At 34.1% G+C, this 22692-nt stretch overlaps 1 pseudogene; it reads right to left on the bottom strand.

Moving 5' to 3' along the window:
* The window catches only part of LOC145819247 (protein neprosin-like), a 137848-nt pseudogene that overhangs the window by 21751 nt on the left and 93405 nt on the right, over positions 1–22692 (bottom strand).

Consider the following 22692-nt stretch of genomic DNA (forward strand, 5'->3'; position numbering starts at 1 on the left):
CACTAACATGTCATACACCAAAAAGTATATTGTCATACACCAAAAATATGTATGTTTTACAAAAGATGTGTCAATAACATGTCTTCAAATATGTGTTTGCCCAAACTTCATCCTCATTACTTTCCAAAAAGTCTTTGTATTAACTTTTATGTATCCCCAATGAGGAATATGCACAACAATCTGGTAATTTGTGAAAACAAAAAAAATATAGATTAGTACATTTGTTGGAAATATACATGTCAAAATACTTTGAGATTGAAATTACCTTATTACATCCCATCGAAGCAAGCTAGTGTATGCCCGTGCCTAAAGGCACGGTGTAAATAATATTAGGATCAAAATGTAGTTGTAATTTGTATGTATCACGTTAAAATTTGTCGAGTTTGTAACCTGATAAAAGATCAAGTCAGCACTCTTACCATTAGTTTGTGGCTAACACCTGATACACTGGTGAGTGACATAGTACCCCGAACCAAAAATATCTTATTCAAATAACAAAATATAGATAACATAAATAACATAACCTGACAAATAGTAATCTTTAGAAAATAATTTGGCAACTAATCTGAAGAAAGCATTGACACCTCTCTACATCATGGAGGGAGCCCCAATATTGAATTTTTTGCAACAAAACACACGACAATCTATATAACAAAACACACAAATCGTCATTCTAAAACAGTGAATTTTGCAATTAACTGTAAATTGAAAAGGCTAAATACGTCATATCATCAAGAAAAAATCAACTCTAGAATAGAACCGCTTATGAAAAACCGCTTAAATGGTGAAGTTTAGTTTTGTAAAAAAAATAATTCCTTCAACTCATGGTTTGTCAAATTAATGAAAATCATCAATTATATCAACTATAGACAACTTTAGAATAGAAATTGCTGCTTTACAAAATAGCCAAATTAAAAGGAGTTTAAAGTCATCCAATAGCCATCAATTGTTGCTAGTATCAATACTTGAAAGAAAATGTATAATAAGAAGAGTAAATTAAATAAGAAAAATTATAAATAGGTAATAATTTCACAAAATATTTAAAAACTCACTGATTTGTAATTTTCCCAATGAAATAAGAAGATGAGTAAAGAGAGCCCCTATTACAGTTTGGTGCAAATCTCCATCGTCCTATGAAAATAAAAGAAAAACGAATTTTATTAGAAGACAATTAGAGGGGGAAAAAGTGTATTTAAAAAGAAAAGAAAAAAAGAAAAAGAAAAAGACAACTTACATATCCGAAGCAATGACAACTTACATGTCCAAAGTAATAAATCAATTCAATTAAAAAAAAAAGACATTTTTTTTTTTGGTACCACGTGGAGAACTCAATTGTAATAAACTGATTCAAAATAAAAGATCAACTCAACACTCTTATCATTAGTTTTTGTGTAACACCTGATACATTGATGAGTGTCACAGTACCCCGAATTACAAATACTTGATTAAAATAACATAAAACAAACAACATGGATTAGGCCAAATGCAAAGTATAACCTGGCAAATAGTGATCTTTAGAAATTGTTTACATATTAAGATACGGAAATCAAATCTTAAAGAATAATTTTCCCATCAATTTGAAGAAAGCAGTGACACCTCTCTACATCGCAGAGGGAGCCCCAATATTGAATATTCTACAACAAAAAATAGACAATCTATATAACAAAACACACGAATTGCCACCCTAAAACAGTGAATTTTGCAGTCAATTGTAAATTGAAAAACTAAATGCATCAACTCTATGCCATGGCATCTCAACAATGTATTAATACTTTTTTCATAAAACCGCTTATGAAAAACTGCTTAGAAGATGAAATTTAATTTTACAAAAAAAAAAAAAAAAAGTCCTGTAACTAATCTAGCTTGTCAAATTAATATGAAAATCATCAATTATACCAACTATAGACAACTTCAGAATAGAAATTGTTGCTTTAAAAAATAGCCAAATTAAAAAGATTTAAAGTCATCCAATAGCCATCAATCGTTGCTAGTATCAATACCTGAAATAAAAATGATCTTTACATATTTTCCTCCTCTAGTTTTACTACCTTCTTCAAAGCACTTGACAAAAAATGAACACACATGTTTTTCCTTGCTAGCTGAACCAAAAGCCTCTAATGCTTCTCTCTCTTATAGCAAAATTGTTATAAGTTCTTTAAGAAGAAAAATATTTCAATATATTTTTTCAGTATCTTTATCAAAAAATGACACAAACTTCATAATACGTATAAATTATAACTGCATTTTAATCTTAAAATTATTTACACCGTGCCTTTAGGAACAGGCATACGCTAGTCATTGGAATTCAAGATGTGCAAAAGATTTAGTTAATCAGTGAACAAAACCACCACTCTTTAGTCATTGGAATTCAAATCATTCCAATAACAATCTAATGCATTACTTACCACCCCCCCCCCCCCAAATAAAAAAAAATAAATAATTCCAACTCATTGAATATATAATGGCAAAAGTTACATACAATTGTGAGATAAAAATATAGCAAAAATATTGAGTCCGGTACTTAAAGAACATTGGATTGAATGGTCTAATCATGGAATGTGAAATTAGAATTAAAATGATTTCAAACTGATTATGCAGAAAGGATTTGAGGAACAAACAGAACAAAGAAAGACACAAACACATAACTCCCAATGCAGCAGGCTTATATAGTGCAAAAACTTTGGTACTAAATTGGGAAACAAATTATTTGACCATCTACACAGGATTAGAAATATAAACTCGAACATAACTATTAAGTATTAACCAATAAAATGGGAAGTGTTCTTCAAACAATATAAACATTATCAAATTTAAGACACTCTATACAATCTAAAACTAAAACATATTTAAAAACCAAAAAAAATTATGTTTAGAAAGAAATAAACCACACCATACATTTTCTCCCATTTTTTGAATTTTGTTCTTTCAAGCATGTTCTATTATTCTTCGGCTTCTTAAACACAGCGACCACCAAATCACTATGAAGCGATTTTGTAGCAAAGTTTCATTGACCATCAAATGCATTTGCAAATTGGTTCAACTGAGCATAAAAGGTTCGAGACACAATAGCATAGTCCAATAAAAAGGGAAAAACCGAAAAGAGATTTTCCTCAGCTCTCAAGATTTTACTACCTTACTCTAAAACTCCTAATGAATGCTAATCAAAATCCTTCTGCAAAATTCATTCCAAAAAGTCAATACCAGAATCAAAAGAAATTATCAAACAAAACCCTATACTATAATCAATTCTTTGAGTCAGAGAATGCTATGCCACATTAATAAACAAACACATGCCAATGGACACGCACATACAAACATGCATAAAAAGCTTATTTAAAGAAAAGTACTTGAAGGCCTTTGCAATGTAGAGTTATAGTGGGCTTGAAATCAGTACGTATATGAACTTAGACAAACAAAATATTGTTCTAACATAGAACTCTAGCTCACAATTTGATGGTAAGAAAAACACACAACATATACATAACATTCATCCACCAGTGCAAGGTAGATTCAAAATAAAAAATAGTGCAAGAAATAAAAATTCACTCATGTAGGCTCTTATGCATGTATCTGTCTAGTGTGTTTACCACAGCATGGTATGTATGCCCTTCACAAATTTCAAAAATAAAAACTCTTCTTGGCAAGTTGTGAAGTTGCACATCAATCATGGAAAATCAATGACAAAGTACACAGCTTTCCTAAAGAATACCTTCTAAGAATGCGATATGGCTTCCTCATTCTCAACGTAATTAAACCTTTGCTCATCTCAGAGACTAATCTCTCCACCTTTTCCTTGTCTACTCCCATTTCTAATAGATATTGTTTGATAACGCATGTCTAGGCAAATCAAACTTTCAAAGGCGCCTGCAAGAAAGACACCAATTAATAAGTACATATGGCTCTTCTAAAATTGTTTCTAGCTTGCAAAAGCAAAAGTAAAAAAACAAAAAACATGTAAACAGTTTCCATACAAAGATCCCAACGTGTACCCATCTCTTTCTAGATTGCAGCAACTCCTGATCAATGCATGAATTTGTTTATCCCAAAGACAATATGGCATGTTTTGCCTTGTTATGTTACAATCGTTTAGTAAAGACTAAAGATTAGAGATTAGAGATTATAAAATTAGATTAGAGTGTATGCCCTTCAAAAATAAAAACTCTGCTTGGCAAGTTGTGAAGTTGCACATCAATCATGGAATATCAACGACAAAGTACACAGCTTTCCTAAAGAATACCTCCTAAGAATGCGATATGGCATCCTCATTCTCAACGTAATTAAACCTTTGCTCATCTCAGAGACTAATCTCTCCACCTTTTCCTTGTCTACTCCTATTTCTAATAGATATTGTTTGATAATGCATGTCTAGGCAAATCAAACTTTCAAAGGCGCCTGCAAGAAAGACACCAATTAATAAGTACATATGGCTCTTCTAAAATTGTTTCTAGCTTGCAAAAGCAAAAGTAAAAAAACAAAAAACATGTAAACAGTTTCCATACAAAGATCCCAATGTGTACCCATCTCCTTCTAGATTGCAGCAACTCCTGATCAATGCCTGAATTTGTTTATCCCAAAGACAATATGGCATGTTTTGCCTTGTTATGTTACAATCGTTTAGTAAAGACTAAAGATTAATTAATGTTTCAATCAAAAGATTAGAGTAAAGATTATCCAAAACTTTTGTGCCTTATTATATAGATATATATATATATATATATAGAAGTGGTATTTGGTTAAGAACAGATTCATTATGGCTTTGCTGCTCAATTTTGTCCTGTCTTTTGTATGTTTTAATATAAAATTAAAACAAAAAATATATATAGGTCCAGATTTATTCATAACTGGATTTGATCCCAATTTTTTTATTTTATATATATATGTTGGAGAAAATACCAGAAACTAAACTATATTATTGATAAATGATGCAAAGAAAATGAGATACAAATAGATCAGGCTGAGGCACGGATATCTCGTTTTCTTTAAGGAGATCAAGCCCACTGCGGTAGGAAGAATCCAAATACCGATGCAGCAGTCACAATACTATGACTTGTCCCCTCCAGGATACAACAGCCCGACCACTTGTCGTATGGTTCAGGCCAACTCTGCACAAGATGGTGAACCCAAAGCTCCACTAATAAAACACCCTTCTTTGCTAGTAATCTCTCTTGTATAGAAAATAGCTTATCTCTATAGATAGAAAAGAGTAGACTATATATATAGGCTATAAGGACCTTACAGTTACACCAAAAATAATGACCATTAAACAAGAAAATGGTTACATCAAAATAATGACCATTAACCAAGTTCATAAATTCTATTAAACCTCTATTTATGACCAAGAGGTTACCAAAGTAATAAAACCCCATTAATGAAAAAGATAAATCAATAAATAAATATAAGATATTAAAATGGTCCAACAATCCCCCACTCATTTTAATATCAACAAGGATAAAAATAAAAATAAGAGAGATTACCAAACAAAGATAGATTAGTATGCATCATGAAGGTGTGCTCTGCATTGAACCTTCATTAGTGAAACAGCAACCTCTACTCCAGAGTCAGTAGTGGTCTCAGACTTGAACTATGACTGCTTAAGGGAAATAAAGTATTACTGCTCACACATAATAGTCCAGGTGTTGACATGAGCTTTAATAGCCAGCACATTATGGCCTTGTGCTAATCCCAGTTTCATGAGCATATTTGAGAATAAGCCTTGTTCTCATAGAAAGCGGCCCCACTTTCATGCTCACATAGGTGAAATCTGTCAAGGATGTTCCTGTAATTTACACACCCCACTCAACAAGAGCTACAGAATTTCATTAAGAGTATAAAAACTCAACCCTCCAACATTACAGGACAAATGCACTTACATCATAGGGATGGATAACAAAATATTAAAGAGTGCATTTTTACAACCACCATATGATTCGTTCTTCCCATTGAACCTAGTTACAGGATCTCTGGTCCTAGGTTGGGTATCCTCATACATGGTTTTTGATTTTATAGGCTTCAAACCCATCCCCCTCGATGTATTCCAGACCCTATCTCTCGCCAAGGCCTTGGTTAATGGATCCGCAATATTATCACAAGATCTTACATAATTCACAGTTATGATGCCATTACTCAAAAAGGATCTCACATTACTATGTTTCCTTCTAATAGGTCTGGATTTACCATTATAAAAATGATTGTTCACTCTACCAATAGCAGCAGTGCTATCACAACGAATTAACACAGGAGGAATTGGTTTTTCCCAAAAAGGAATTTCATGTAACAAATCTCTTAACCAATTCGCTTCCTCACATGCTGAAGCTAACGCTATAAGCTCAGCTTCCATTGTAGAATTAGCAATTATCGTCTGTTTTTTAGACTTCCAACATATAGCACCACCACCCAAGGTAAAAATAAAACCCGAGGTAGAGAGAGAATCACCTGACAAAGTGTTCCAATCGGCATCACTATATCCCTCAAGTACCGCAGGATACTTGTTATAAAACAAACCATAATTTTTTGTTCCAAATAAATATCTCATAATTCTTCCCATGGCTAGCCAATGATCTCGACTTGGTTTGCTAGTAAACCTGCTAAGTACTCCAACAGCATATGCAATGTCAGGTCTAGTACAGTCAGTAGTATATCTCAAACTACCAATCATACTAGCATATTCCTTTTGATTAATCACTTCTTTTTCATTTGTTACAACAGATAAGTGTATGCTTGCATCAAAAGGAGTAGCAACATATTTACAGTCTAGAAAATTATATTTCTTTAACATTTTCTCAACATAATGCGACTGATCAAGAAAAATGCCATCCTCAGTCTTGGTAACTTTAATTCCCAAAATAAAATTAGCTTCACCAAGATCTTTCATATCAAAGTGGCTATTAAGCATATTTTTAGTCTCATTTATAATATGCAAATTAGAGCCAAAGATAAGTAGATCATCCACATATAGACTAATAATCACATGTGCATTCTCACAAGTTTTATAATATATGCACTTATCACATTCATTAGTCTTATAGCCATTCTCAAGCATGCAGGAATCAAATTTCTCATGCCACTGTTTAGGAGCTTGTTTTAAACCATAAAGGGATTTAGTTAGCTTACACACTTTGCTTTCTTGGCCAGGCTCCACAAAGCCTTCAGGTTGGTCCATGTAAATCTCCTCATTTAGATCTCCATTTAAAAATGCTGTTTTTACATCCATTTGATGAATTTTTAAATCATGAATTGCAGCCACTGCAATCAACAGTCTAATGGATGTTACTCTAGTAACCGGAGAAAAAGTATCAAAGAAATCAAGATCAACTTGTTGCTTAAAACCTTTAGCGACAAGCCTCGCTTTATATTTATCTATAGTTCCATCAGGTTTAAGTTTTTTACGAAGGACCCATTTACATCCAATAGTTTTACAACCTGGAGGTAAATCCACTAACTTCCATGTTTTATTTGAAAGTAGTGAGTCTATCTCATCATTTACAGCCTCTCTCCAGAAAATAGCATCAGGTGATAATAAAGCTTCTTGTACCGTATGAGGAATTTCTTCCACATTGTAAAGATAATAGTCAGGGCCAAAATCTTTTTCAACTCTAGCTCGTTTACTTCTTCTTGGTTGAATTTGAAAATTTTCTTTTTCTTGAAAAACTTGAGAAGGAGTAGAAGAGCTAGGCATAGATAAAATATTTTCAGATATTATTTGACCCCCGCTATTTCTAGATTTGAAAGGAAATTTATTTTCATGAAAAATAGCATCACCTGATTCAAAAATAATATTATTTTCCATATCAAAAAATCTATAAGCTGTACTATGCAACGCATATCCAAGAAAAGCACAAGTGGTAGCTCGTTCACCCAATTTAGGTCGTTTAGGATCTGCAAGCCTCACAAAAGCTAAACAACCCCAAACCCTCAAATAACCTAAATTTGGTTTATGCCCTCGCCACAACTCATAAGGGACAATTTTAGTCTTTTTGTGTGGCACTCTATTTATCACATGGCAAGCTGTCAAAATAGCCTCACCCCAAAAATTTGAGGGAGTACCTGAATCAATAAGCATAGCATTCGTCAAGTCAATTAACGTTCTATTTTTTCTTTCAGCTACGCCATTTGATGAAGGTGAATATGGTGGAGTAGTCTCATGAATAATTCCCAATGACTGAACAAAAGAGTTGAATCCTAGAGATTCATACTCCCGGCCTCTATCACTTCTAATTCTTTTAATCTTTTTACCGAATTGATTTTCCACTTCAAGAAGGAATTCTTTAAATTTCTCAAAAGCATCACTTTTATTTTTTAATAAATATACGTTTGTATATTTTGAAAAATCATCAATAAAAGTGATAAAATATCGGTTACCACCCCGAGTTAAAATTCCTTCAAACTCACACAAATCAGTATGAAATAATTCTAGCAATTCGGTATTTTTTTCAACACTTTTATGAGGCCTCTTAGTAATTTTTGCTTTACTGCAAACTTCACATTTCTCAAAATTTTTTGTCACTTTAGGAATTAATTCTAAACTACTCATGATTCCCACATATTTACTATTTATATGACACAAGCGAGCATGCCATAAATTAATAGAAGACAACATGTAAGTGGTGTCATAGTAATCATAAAATTGATCAGCAAGGCAATTTAAGAGATAAAAGCGACATTTATACTCATCTGTATTATAAGAAGCCACTTTTGCTTCATGTGCCTCATAGTCTTCGTCATTCATCTCTTCGGTTGGGATTTTGTTCGGATTCTTTTCTGTAAGAACATATGCAACTTTCAAAAGGCTAAGGTAAAAAAAACTTTTCCTTTCCACCTCTTAAAATGAACTCCTTTGAACTTGAAAGGTTTGTTGAGATCTCCAATTCCATCATTGGTTTTTTCTGGTACTTGTTCCATGTTTGATCTCCTTAAAATTGTTGGAGAAAATACCAGAAACTAAACTATATTATTGATAAATGATGCAAAGAAAATGAGATACAAATAGATCAGGCTGAGGCACGGATATCTCGTTTTCTTTAAGGAGATCAAGCCCACTGCGGTAGGAAGAATCCAAATACCGATGCAGCAGTCACAATACTATGACTTGTCCCCTCCAGGATACAACAGCCCGACCACTTGTCGTATGGTTCAGGCCAACTCTGCACAAGATGGTGAACCCAAAGCTCCACTAATAAAACACCCTTCTTTGCTAGTAATCTCTCTTGTATAGAAAATAGCTTATCTCTATAGATAGAAAAGAGTAGACTATATATATAGGCTATAAGGACCTTACAGTTACACCAAAAATAATGACCATTAAACAAGAAAATGGTTACATCAAAATAATGACCATTAACCAAGTTCATAAATTCTATTAAACCTCTATTTATGACCAAGAGGTTACCAAAGTAATAAAACCCCATTAATGAAAAAGATAAATCAATAAATAAATATAAGATATTAAAATGGTCCAACAATATATATATTGAATCATTCTATAGTGTATTATGAATGTCTAACCTTACTGTCACTTGATATATTAATATTATTTGGTCACATTTGATTGCTTGTATCTATGGTCGAGAATACCTCTTCAGAAAGTTAGGTTAGATTTGAGTTAAATTTTGAGTCAGTCGAAGCAACCAACCAAAAAGAAAACTATATTATAAAAAGTAATATATAGAAAGTGGCAGATCAGTACAAAAAGCTAAGTCAGAGCAGTGCTATCATTGAACCATTGAAACCTCAATCCAAAACCTAAAACTTGTGGATAATGAACAATGATTATCCCAAACAAAGAGAGATGTATCTGTGAAACAGGTTAAAATAAAATTCTAAAGCAAAAACATTAATAAACTTTGCTTGGAGAGAGAGAGAGAGAGAGAGAGAGAGAGAGCAGACCTCAGAAGATTCAGAGGGCTTGTGGGAATTGGGTTTTCAGAAACCGATTCCACCGAATCGACTTGCTGCCTCATTCACAGACTCAAAAGGCGCTGACATGTTGATTTCAGCCCTCATCTTCATCTTCTTCCCCGAACCAAGTTCAGCTTCGCTCTGTTTGAGTCCAATTTCGACACTTTTTGCTTCACCCCCAAGTGAATCTGTCTCTAGTGTTTCCGAAACAAATTGGGTAAAGCAATCTGAGTCCTCAGCAACCATTATTGAAACCTCAATCCAAAACCTAAAACTTATGGATAATGAACAATGATTATCCCAAACAGAGAGAGATGTATCTGTGAAAGAGAGATGTATTCAAGAACAGAGAGGGAGAGGGAGAGAGAGATAGAAAGGGAAGGTGGGGAGGCAGACATGGGTATGTGGGAAAGACAATGATGCTTAGGAGAGAAGTCGTCGGGGGAGATCTATTGATCTCAACCGTTAATATATTCTTAGAATTCATCTCAGCCATTGGATCAAAATGTATCTCACATACGTTTTGATACATTTTTCAAAAACCTTTGTGCCTTATTATATAGATATATAATATATACTGAGTCTGTCTTTCTATTCTATATAATATATATACTTTCTATTCTATATAATATATATTGAGTCTGTCTTTCTCTATTTCATTTAACATCTACACACTCTCTCTCTTCCCTCTACTCTCTCTCTCTCTCTCTCTCTCTCTCTCACTCACAGCCTCTGATCTCTCTTTTCTTTTCCTCACCGTCTTTGTTCTCTCTCTCCCTCTCACTCACTCAAAGTCTCTCTCTCACATCTCCCCCTCCTTAGTGCCACCGTCTCTGTCGCCTCACACCGCCGTCCTTCTCTGTTGTTCGTCACAATCACCGTCGCCGACCTTCGTCGTCCATGGCCACCGACCTCCGTCGTTCGTCACAGTCACCATCGCCGATGTCAGAGCTATTTGATCACATACAAATCTCAGATCTGTGTTGATTGATGATGATGTACACTCAGATCTGTGTGTATCTTTATTTGTCTTTTTTTTTTTTAATTTTTTTTTTTATGCTCACAGTGTTGTTGTTGATGATAATTTCGTCACTACTTATTGATGATTTTGTTGATGATGTTTGATTTTGTTGATGTTGAAAGTTGTTGAAGATGTTGAAACAGATTGGGCCGGGGAATTTTCGGGGTCGGGGAAACCCGATCACCGTTAGGGGGCGGGGATGGGGACGGTGATAGGTTCCCCGTCGGGGATCGGGGCCGGGGACAGGGATATTTTTACCATCGGGGATCGGGGTTGGGGAGTGTGATCCCCGGCCCCGCCCCGCCCCGTTGCCATTCCTAGTTAAGATTAACTCACTAAGTTAAATAAATTTATAATTTTGTTTATAAAACATGATACGTGCCACTCATGTAAACAATTTTTATACAAAAAATAAAAATAACAAGAAAAAAACTAACAATTGTAATTAATTGGACAAAATTTAGACAAAATCGTAACATCAAAATCGAACTAATTGAAATTATAAAGATCAAAATGACACAAAGACTAAAATATAGGAATTACAGCTGTACTTTCTCTAAATAAAAAGTAGAACTTTGGTAAAAGTGAATGGACCAAAATAAGACTTTAATGAAAGTAGGAAACGTAGTAATAGATTAGATTATATGTAGCATTTTTCATTATTGAAAGAAATGGGAAGAATAACAAGAAAATCTACAATATAATCAAATTAATGTGAAAGTGTACCTGCCAACCAGCTTCAACACTGTTGAGATCTGAAGGATAAGAACCTGCCGTGATTCAGAGCTGGGTCAAGCTAAATTCCTTGGTTGCTGGACTCTGGGTTTCCAAACATTCATGGTTGCCTTTGTTCCATAATACTCATCTCCTTGAACAAAACCTATTGCATGCTAAAACAACTCCAAAATAATATAAATAAAAATCATAAATAGAAAAAAATAAAAAATAATACCAAAATAATAAGGGGAAAAAAACAAACAAACAAACAAGGGTTGAAATTCTCTCTAGTTGACTTTCCCAACTAATCACAAACCCATATCAATAATCCAAACTGTTTACCTTGCGAAGTCTTCCAAATAGATCACTTATGTAGAAAATCAAATTAATAGGAAAATTGTAGTCCCATGAATAGATCATATAGTCATCAAAAAACTTGACGGTCTTTTCTCAAAAAAAAATAAATATATATATATATATATATATGTATCTCTGTCACTAATCCAATTATAATTACAATTATTTGATTAGCCAAACACTGTTTTACGTATAATTGGGCACTTTATCTATGTGGGGTTGAAAAACCTGCTTTATCGAAAAATCTTTTTGAAAATCTAAATTTGTCCCGTGATAAGTGATTGTCAATTTAGGCAATCCAAATTAAAAATTATACCATGACGATCAATGTAGATAAAAGAGTAAGCAAGAGAAAATTCAATTCGCCACACAAAAGATTTTTTTTACGTAGAAAAATCACAATTGAAATACACCAATTTGTGATAAAAAAAAATCACAAGTCCTCAGCCAAGCGAACAATCCACTATGAAAGAAAAGAGTACAAGAAATATCTCACAAAGGCCACTCTGGGCTCACTTGTTTGTTCAACTTACGAGTCACTCTTCTTCCTCCACTAGATCTCCGCAACAGTTATTGAATCACCACAACATCAAATGGCTTTGGAATCCACCTCAGCCTATAATTTTGGAATCTACCAAGAAGGTTTGTCGAATCTCACGACACCACCAATGACTCCGGAATCCACTGAAGCTTATAATCTCGGAATCCACCGAGAAGGTTCACAATTGAAAGGTGTAGGACTTAAAACAACTTGATGATTAGCTTGAGGTTCTTAGATGCTAATAAATCATCAAGCAGAAGAGAGCATTACAAGCAAATCCTCACTACAACGTTAACTCTCAAACACACAACAAAATCTCTCTACAAATTTTTTTTTTCACTCTTAAAAAGATCTCTCAAAAGATAAAAACACTCGAAAAAGCTTAGGAGAGAGTACACAGAAAATGGGTGTGAGAGATACCAAATAAACCAGCCATGTGAGCCTTAAATAAGCCAGGTCAAAAGACCATCGCAGCCACGGTCATGGGGGTCGCAGGCGCGACCTCCTTCGCGGGTTGCAAAGCCAAAACTTCTGGGGTTGCAGAGCCAAGTTGCCAAGCACTAAATCAGGACGGCGGTGGTGGAGGACGAAACAAAGTGAAAAACTCCTGGAACTGTGCTGTGAGATGGGCAGTGGACTGATCTAGACTATCAAAATGCTCATCTATCCGATCCAAACGACCACGCATTTTTTTCCTGAAAAGCAATCTGAGAAGCATGAATTTGATCAAGCTGCTCCTGAAAAGAGAACTCCCCCTCCTCAACTGCTACTCCAGCAGCAGCCACATTTTCCGCATGTCCACCATGTCGATCATGAGCTCTTGCTGCTCTCCCCCTTACTTAAGCATTGCTAAGATTGATAGTCCATTTGGAAATAGGATTGCCAAGGTCAACAATGTCATCATCATCATCATCATAGGATGTGCCATTTGTAGCAAAAAATGTAGTGAGAAGGGAACCATAAGGTAGACCCAGATTTTTCTTAGCGGAAAATATAGCAAACATGTACCGGAAGAAAACAAGATCTCGTGAAATATCAGATAAATGACAGGTGGGTGTGACATTTGTGGAGACAATAAGATTGAGAAGGCGAAAAGCAAGAATGAGATCTCGATGAGACAGAAGAATACTGGGAACCCAAACATGAGGCACTCCTAATAATGTGTGACCAACCTCATCAAAATCAATAAGATCAGGAGAGACATGCCTATCAACTAGATAAATGCACATAGCAGGGCGGTCAAAATGAGCAATGCTAGGTATTATGAAAATTTTTTCATGAAAATGATCATGATTTATGACCCTTGGATTACACTTAAAATAAAATAGCACACACTAATCAAGGTAATCTAAGAGTCATAAATTTTTCATGATCAGTTTCATGAAATTTTTTTCATGATCCGTATCTTTTCTCGGTCAAAATTAATATACTCTGAAAAGAAATTAGCAGAGAAGGTGTAGTAATTGCCCGAAACATAGGTGGTAAATGCGGAATCATCAACACCAAGAGAGTGAAAGTTACAATAAAATTCACGCACCCATGAGCGATTTACAATACCCTCAAATGCCAAAACCCGAGCATTTCCTATGGAATTAAACCACCCCCCGATGTGAATATCATCAAATGTGTTCGGCTCAACATTGTGTTCAATCAGAACAGTCCAAGAGTCAAAACGATTGTGAAACAAAGCTTCGTGATCTTTTGAATGAAAAAGAACATGTTTAAATTTGGCCTTATGCACATTTTTCTTACTTCTGTTCCTTGAAGATTGAGCCATGAAAAGAACCCAAATTTTTTTTTTAAAATTTTAATTTTTTATGAAGAGAAGATGAAGAACAAGAAGAAAAAAAAAATACCAAAGAACCAAGAAATCAAGAAGGAATTTTCGACCAAACATGAAGATGGAAATAGAAAACACACAAGAAGCACAAACTTTAGAAGAATTTCACCATCTACCATGAATTTGATGAAAATAAATTGCAAGAAGCACAAACCCTCAACACAAATCAAAAACAATAAAAATGATTCTAGGATTCAAGAAACAAATCCGAAATAGAATAAAAAACTAGAAGAAATCGTGGAGTAAATAAGCAAGAAGTGATTAACACATGAGGGAGACACAAGAGGGCAAAAAACCAAGGGCTTGAAACAGGACCGGCCTTGAGTTTTCGGGAGTTTAAGCCGAAATAATTTTTCAAGGCCTTTTAGATATTCATAAAAATAAAAATAAAAATCACCTTATTTGGTTTAGAATTTTGAAAAATAATTATTTGAGTTTGCAATTCATATATTTTTTTTATATATTTTGTATTTGGCAACTTTTTTTTTTGTTTTTTTAAAAAAAGCACAAATATTATAATTTTTAAGTGTATCTAAATTAGATGTATCTACAAAATAAATAAATAAAATTACGTAAAATATTTAAAAACTACTAAAAAAACACATAATTTGGCCATAAAAAGAAAAGAAAGAAAAATAGGCCCCACAGACATATACATATATTTTATATTTTATTTTTTTAATTAGGCTAACAACTAACACTTATAAATATTTTTTAACTGGACTTTTTATCGATTGGGCCAAATAAAACTTTTGAAACATTTTAAAATGACCTAAATTTTGATATAATATAAAATAATAAATTTGAAAGTCTTTTTTTGGACTTAATTTTTGGGGCCCTAGGCATTGGCCTCAATGGCCTTAACCTAGGGCCGGCCTTGGCTTGAAACCAAAAATAAAACTAAAATCAACAAACTAAAACACGAAATCAAGATGGGAGATGAAGAGATTATGAACCCCATACGTAGAGGAGGAGGAACAGACGCACAGGAGAAGAAAACATTTCGCGGTCTGTTTATATCGAACCCTCGCGGGCGGCAGTGCTATAACCGCGGGCGGACCTATTTTTTCTGTCTCTTTCTCTATTCAATTCAATAATACACTTCTTACACTCACTCACTCTCTCTCTCTCTCTCTCTCTCTCTCTCAATTCATCATTAACTCTTCCACTATCTCTCTCAAAACCCAACTGCACCCCACTTTCTCTCTCTCTCTCTCTCTATTTATCTATTCAATTTATCACTGATTGATCTTCCATTTCTCTCTCAGATACCTAAATGAATGACGACATATGAGCTCTAGAACTCTAAACGTCTCTCTACTCTCACCGTCTCTCATTCTCTTACGCACGGAGATCGAAGTTCTAATTTACATCTACGGCTACTGGGCTCAAACGAAGAAGATATTGTTGCAAGAGGGGACAGTGGTAGCCGCTGAAAAAATGAAGCGAGTAATGGCAACTATTGTATATAAATTATTACAGATCACAAATCTATATAATACAAGTCTTTGTCATTCTTTTTTTTTTTTATATAGTTTGTTTCCTCTGCTCTTCTCAAAGATTTATGTATGTAAATATATATATACATAGATGTTTGTATGTACTAAGGTTTAAAATGGAATGGAAAAACGGAAAACCAATATTTTGGGATCATACAACACATAGTGGCCAAAGTTAGATATACAATTGTCTTTTCCTTTGTCTTTTTTTTTTTCTTTTGCTCGTTTGATATAGTTCTGTTTCGTCCGATCCAACCACGACACTAATCAAATCGAGTTCTACAGTTTCGACGCATACATCAGTCGATAAAGGGTGAGCTTTTTTTGATCTGATATGGTCGGATCGAGTGACTGTTTTTTGTAAACCCGATCCAACTTGACCTGTGAACAGCCCTACTCACAATGATGTGTTTCATGATCATACCAAACACATTCAGATCGATTGTCACTTTATTCGTGAACATGTTGTTCGTGGTACTATTCGCCTTCGTTCTGTTTCTTCTATTGATCAAACTGCTAATATCTTCACCAAAACACATTCACCTTGACGTTTTCATGCTTTATCAAGTTGTTGTCCACTCAACCACCTTGAGTTTAAAGGGGGATGTTAGAATATATTCTATATATATATATTAGATATTAATATATGTATACTATATTATATATATAATTCCATTTGTAGAGGATTTGATTTAGTTAGATTCAATTTCATTCTGTTACTATAGATAGGTTATTTGTATTACCATACTTACGCCTTCTCCCACATGTTGTGAAGTAATCTTGATTCACCGTCAATCTAAATGAGAATTTTCTTCTTCCATTGGCCTAACTAAGAGTAGGAGCATGGAAGTTGAAATCAAGGGTTCAACAATGGCGGCAACCATTTGAAATTTATAGTCTTAGCTGTATTTGCATTTAATGGTTTTACATTGTCTAGTTTATCTATAAATAGCCTATGTATCGTACAGATTAAAGTGTGGGAGAAAGAAGAGAGTTAGAGAGTAAGAGTGTGTATCTCCTTTCCATTGTAATCTCAAATATATGAGTGAAATAAATTTTTTTTGATTATAAATCCTATCTCTTGTGTTTATTTTTGTGAATCACCATAAGTGATTTGCACCCTACTCCCTCCATCACCGCACAACATGCCATTGGTAATGATTCTACTACGGTGCCACAAATTCGCAAGCTAATCCTAAGTAATCGTTGTTCATTGGATTTCAGAGGAACTACCCACTATATAAAGGACCTTATATTCATATGTATATTATTTAATTTAATATATATTCACTCATTCTCTCATTTGTTTATCATATTTAACTATATACATACATACATGCATGCACAAAGACTGTATGTGGTAGTGGCTATACCGGGTGAGTACTTAGATTGATGGGTTCAGATTGCGTAGACATTGTTGGTTCAGGATGGATCCATACTGTTAGGGATGGCAATTTGAAACCGACCCGACGGGGACCTGACCCCCCAACCCTGAATGGAACGGTTTTTCCCCCAAAAAAACTCCCCACGGGCCAGGGATGGTATTAAAAAATAAATCCCCGATCATTTTTGGGCCAGGGACGGGGATAGATTTCCCAACCCCGGCCCCGCCCCGACCCCGGCCCGAGTACACCCCGTATATAACCCCGAATATATATAGTATATGTGTTTAGGTTATTTCATTTCATTTCACTCCTCTCTCCCACTCATACTCTCTTCTCTAGGCGATGCTCTCCCTCTCTCTGCTGCGATGCTCACGGCGATGGCGATGGCGCCGGCGTCGGCGTCGGCCACTCCTCCTCTCTCCCTCACGGCGTCACTCCTCCCTCTCTTCTCTCGGCCTCTCTCCCTCTCTCTGCTGCGATGCTCACGGGTGTGTTTAAATCTGAAGATCTGGGTGTGTTTAGGTATTTGTTATTTGTTATTAAATCTGAAGATCTGAAGATCTGAAAATCTAAAGAAGAAGAACAAATCTGTATATATATCTGATGAAGAAGAACAGATCTGATTGTTGTGTATATATATATATATATATCTGTATATATATATATATATCTATGATTAATTTTTTTTGATGATTGTTATATGTATATATATATATATATATATATATATATATATATCTATGACAGTTTTTTTTTTTTTTTTTTTTTTTTTATCTTCTTAATGTTGCTTTTTGAGCTCACTGAGATGTTGATGTTGTTGTTTTGGCCGGGGATTTTCGGGGTCGGGGAAACCCGATCCCCGTAGGGGGCGGGGGTGGGGATGGGGGTGGGGGTGGTGGTGGGTTCCCCGTCGGGGATGGGGACGGGGACGAATGGGAGTTCTGCCATCGGGGATCGGGGACGGAAAAGGTGATCCCCGGCCCCGCCCCGCCCCACCCCGTTGTCATTCCTGCATACTGCTTCTTTCCAAAACTCTTGATAGAGCTTGCTCTGAGTATTTCCTTCATTTTTGTTCTTCTAATGGGAATAGTTTCTTCTCGGCACCTTCCATTTAAGTGCCATAGCTGAGTAATTGACTTTGATATTCCTTCATTGGAGTTTGGAATGGATTCCTTGTTCCCTTCAAATAACCCTTCGGGGTGGTAACTTGGCCGCGTTCAAATCCTCTGGAGTTTTTTTTCCTGAAGTGATCTCTAGAGTGGTTCAATGTGGTGCGACACCTGTCCCACTTGAGTAACCAAGAGCTGAGATCAATTCCTCTTAATGAAATTCAAAAAAAAAAAAAAAATCTTCATTCAGTTTCAGTTTCAGAACGAAACTGTAAGTGAGAGAGAGAGGAGGAGGAGGATGAGAGAGAGGAGGGGTTGAGCAGGAAACCAAGAGTTTGCCACCAAGCTTTTCATTTTTCTGCGGATTTGATTTCAATTTTTCAAATCTGGGTTTGATGTCAAACAAATTGATGACTCAATTTATTTTTGTTTGAAACATAAAATGAAAAGCAATTAATCTGGCCCCTTTCCACCTCTCTCTCTTCTTCCTCTTCCTTCTTCTTTCCTTCTCATGCCGTCGGCAGGCCGCCGCTCCTCTTCTCGCCTCCAACTTAGCTAGCAATTCTCACTTTTGAAGGAACTGTATATCAAGAGATCACTTGAGGGTTTTCTTGTCCCAAAAATCTCCGAGAAAAAAGCTGCAATAATCCCCACCACCATCATCAACAATTAGCAATCTCTTCAGAGAGAGAGAGAGAAAGAGAGAGAATTAAAAAAAAATTCAAAATTGAAGAACACCCATTTCACCACTAGGTTGGAATCTAGGTAGTAGTTTGGCTTCTGCTATGGATTGTCAGTCACAACTGAGGTTTGTGACAGGTTTAAAGGTGGAACAATGGCTGGCTTCTTCTCACTAGGCAGCGGAGGAGGAGAAGGAAGAGGAACGAGAAACAACCACCAACAAAGCAGAGATCAGCAGTGGAACAATGGCTGGCTTCTTTTTCTTCCTTTTTTTTTTTTTTTCAAATTACTCACCAAAACGACGTCGTTTTGGTGAGATTTAATTTCCACCATTGGATGAATCACTCTAGAGATCACTTGAGGGTTTACACTCTAGAGGATCCGGACGCAACTTGGCCTCATCTATTATTGGCACAAAACACTCCATTAGAAATGGGTATGCTTTAGCCCAAACGGTAAGGCTCTTGTAGTTAATATCTGGAACAGATTTGAGAAACAAAAATATTAAAAATGGGTAAATTTTAACTCTAATTGTAAGACTTGTTAGTGTCTGAATTGGTGAGGTGGTCTGTCCATTAGGCAGTAAAAAGGAATCAAGATCCCCTCCTTACATTTCTTCCTTATATTTCTTATTTACAAGGCCATTGGGCCCACTTTTAGGCCTAATTTTGATAATTCGAACCGTTCATATTTTAAGATTTGTTCAGTATATCATACCTGTAAAAAATCAAGTTGATCGGATATCAGAAAGTATGTGTTCAGAAAACTCGAACTAAAACTATTTTTTTAAAGAATTTAATAAACAATTTTCGGAACACATACTTTCTGATATCCGATCAACTTGATTTTTTACAGATATGATATACTAAACAAATCTTAAAATATAAACGGTTCGGATTATCAAAATTGTGCCTAAAAATGGGCCCAATAACCCTGCAAGTAAGAAATACAAGTAGGGGAACTTGATTCAGTAAAAAGATCTCAAGGTTTTAACAAAAGGTCTAATGAGCGAATCTTTTTTTATTTATTTATTTTATTTCTTCGAGTTTAAAAATAAAGTTAACAAGGTCTCACGTGCTCAAATCATTCCATATTTGTCCTTAATCAAATATGTAAAAGACATATGTACTAAAATATTCTAGATTAAATGAAATTTATATTTTGACCCCAAAAATTGTCATGTGTTAGAAACCTAACGTCTTCTCTCTAAAGTTGATTGCAAAAACTTATTTAGCAAGTGGACTAAACATATTATCAATTGAAAAAATATGTCAGAAAACTTTTATTGTAAAAACTTAATTAGTAATTTAGCATTTTTCAAAAACAATGAAAATTAAGTTTATATAAAAAATTTACTATTAGAAAATTTGATTAATTTTTATTTAAATTTAAATAAATATCAGATTGCCTTTCGCTTGATACCGCCACAAATAGTTGAGCCGCCCTGCTGGTGCAAATTCGAGTCACATAATAAATAATTTCTCCACAAATACAGATAATATTGTGTATATCTTATTGATTAAAAAAAAAAAGTTACATATATCTGGTCCTTCACTTATGCTATATATCACTTCTTTTTTTTTTTTAACTCATATGCCCAGCTATAGCCAGGGGTTTGAATGAGTGGGTCATTTGGCATGTTATTAAAGTCATGTCAATTTTTTTAGTTCCACACAAGTTATCATGTGCACCCAATATTAAAACTTATAGGAGACCATGTAAATTTAATACGACAGGTTATTATGTGCATCAAAAAGTAGTGCATACCTTACATACAAAAATTATAACATTTTGTTATTCACAAAAAATATAACTTTTATCAAAAAAAATAACTTGGTCAATCATAACTCGACTTAAGGGGTACATATTACACCTTTCACCACAAAAATTTTAACTTTTCTTATGATGTGCATTTTTTTAGAGGTGTACATTGTTATATTTCCCAAATTTTATATATTTACCATCATATTGACAAAATTAATTCAAACTAATCAAATTGCAACCAAAAAAACAAAATATTAGGACATTAATACCATAGCTACAATAAAATAGTCAATAAAACTCAAATTTTTTTTACTCACTGATGTGGACTTATAATATAATTAAAATAGATTATGCTTCAGTTTTTAAAATTCATTATTGCATGACATATGAATTAGACAAAAAAATATTATAAAATTTATTTAGTTTGTATGATATTTTCTTTCTAAAAGACTGAAAAAAATTGTATAAATTTGATTGCTATTTTTACCTCTAATGTAAATCCCAAAATTAATTTTTTTGTTTCACCGATTCAATTTGTTATAATCCAAAACTTTTGAATAAAACTATACATGTATTACTAAACCTTTTTGGCAGTCCAGTGTAGGGAAAAATGTATTACTAAACCTATTCAATTTGTCAACTTATTAATATTGATGTAATGAGTCTCACTGCTCATAATTTTCTCTAATACACTGTTCACATATGATATGATACACTAAACGTGGTATTAAAGGGAAAAATGTTATGCACCATGAAATTGTGTTTTGAATTTTATCTTGAATATGAGATGGATGGTATAAATTTAAAATTGGTGAGATATCATATTTGAAATATTATGATTTATAGATGTGCTTTTCTACTTAATATTTTTTTTTTTTAAATTCCTAATATCATTGATAAAAAAAATGATAAATGTAGCATTATTGCTTGTACTTAACAATCGATTTTACCACAGCTATAGGTTTTTTTGACTTTTAGGAAAAATTCATTTTATCCCCTTGCGGTTTGACTTTAAAACACCCCCCTATCATTTAAAAATGGCAGAAAAGGCCCCAAGTGGCTTTGATCATCTTCCATTTAACCTCCCTACAGAAGGAGTGCCAACTTTGAGAGCAGATACAAAAATCGATGTCAAATTCTATTATAAAAGGTCAAATTTGCCCTTTCTTCATTTTCTTCATCTTCTCCTTACTTCAAAACTCAAACCCAAACCCTAATACACTCAACTCCCCATCCACTTCCCCCTTCCCCAACCCCCTCCCTCTCTCACATCCAACCATTTTCTCTCACACTAATCACTGCCAACTCTCTCCATCTCAAATCCATGATTTGTTCATATCGATTTTTTGTTTATTTGCATCAACAGAATAAAGACGTGGACAGTTGCAATATTGAGTTAATGGTGGTAATTGAGAAGTAATATTGCACATATTCTAGAAAGAGATAAGACAGATTTAAAGATTCAATTAAACAGGACCTCCCCTCCACTGATTTGCAGCTTCATTAATTCACAAATACGCAACAACAATTAAAACCTTCACCACTACCAACAATAAATCTTTCACCTGTTATTTTTCATAAATATATATATATATATATATATATATATATATATATATATATATATATATATGTATGTATATATTTATAGTTTAAATTTTGATGCTACTTCCATCAAAATTCAATGCAGAAATATTTTTGATTCAATTAAATATAAAAATACAATAAGATTTCCATTAAAATTAATTTTGGTGCTTCTGTTGAATACATAAATGGTGATTGTATTTTTTTTTTTTTTTTTGTTAATAGAAGAAGAAAGGAGAAATACACTGTTACAGAAATGAGGATAAAGAAGTTCTTTTGCATTTTTTGTTAACAGTGTTA

This window comes from Camellia sinensis, chromosome 2, assembly GCF_055761805.1.
Source record: "Camellia sinensis isolate YWXY chromosome 2, ASM5576180v1, whole genome shotgun sequence".
Taxonomy (NCBI): domain Eukaryota; kingdom Viridiplantae; phylum Streptophyta; class Magnoliopsida; order Ericales; family Theaceae; genus Camellia; species Camellia sinensis.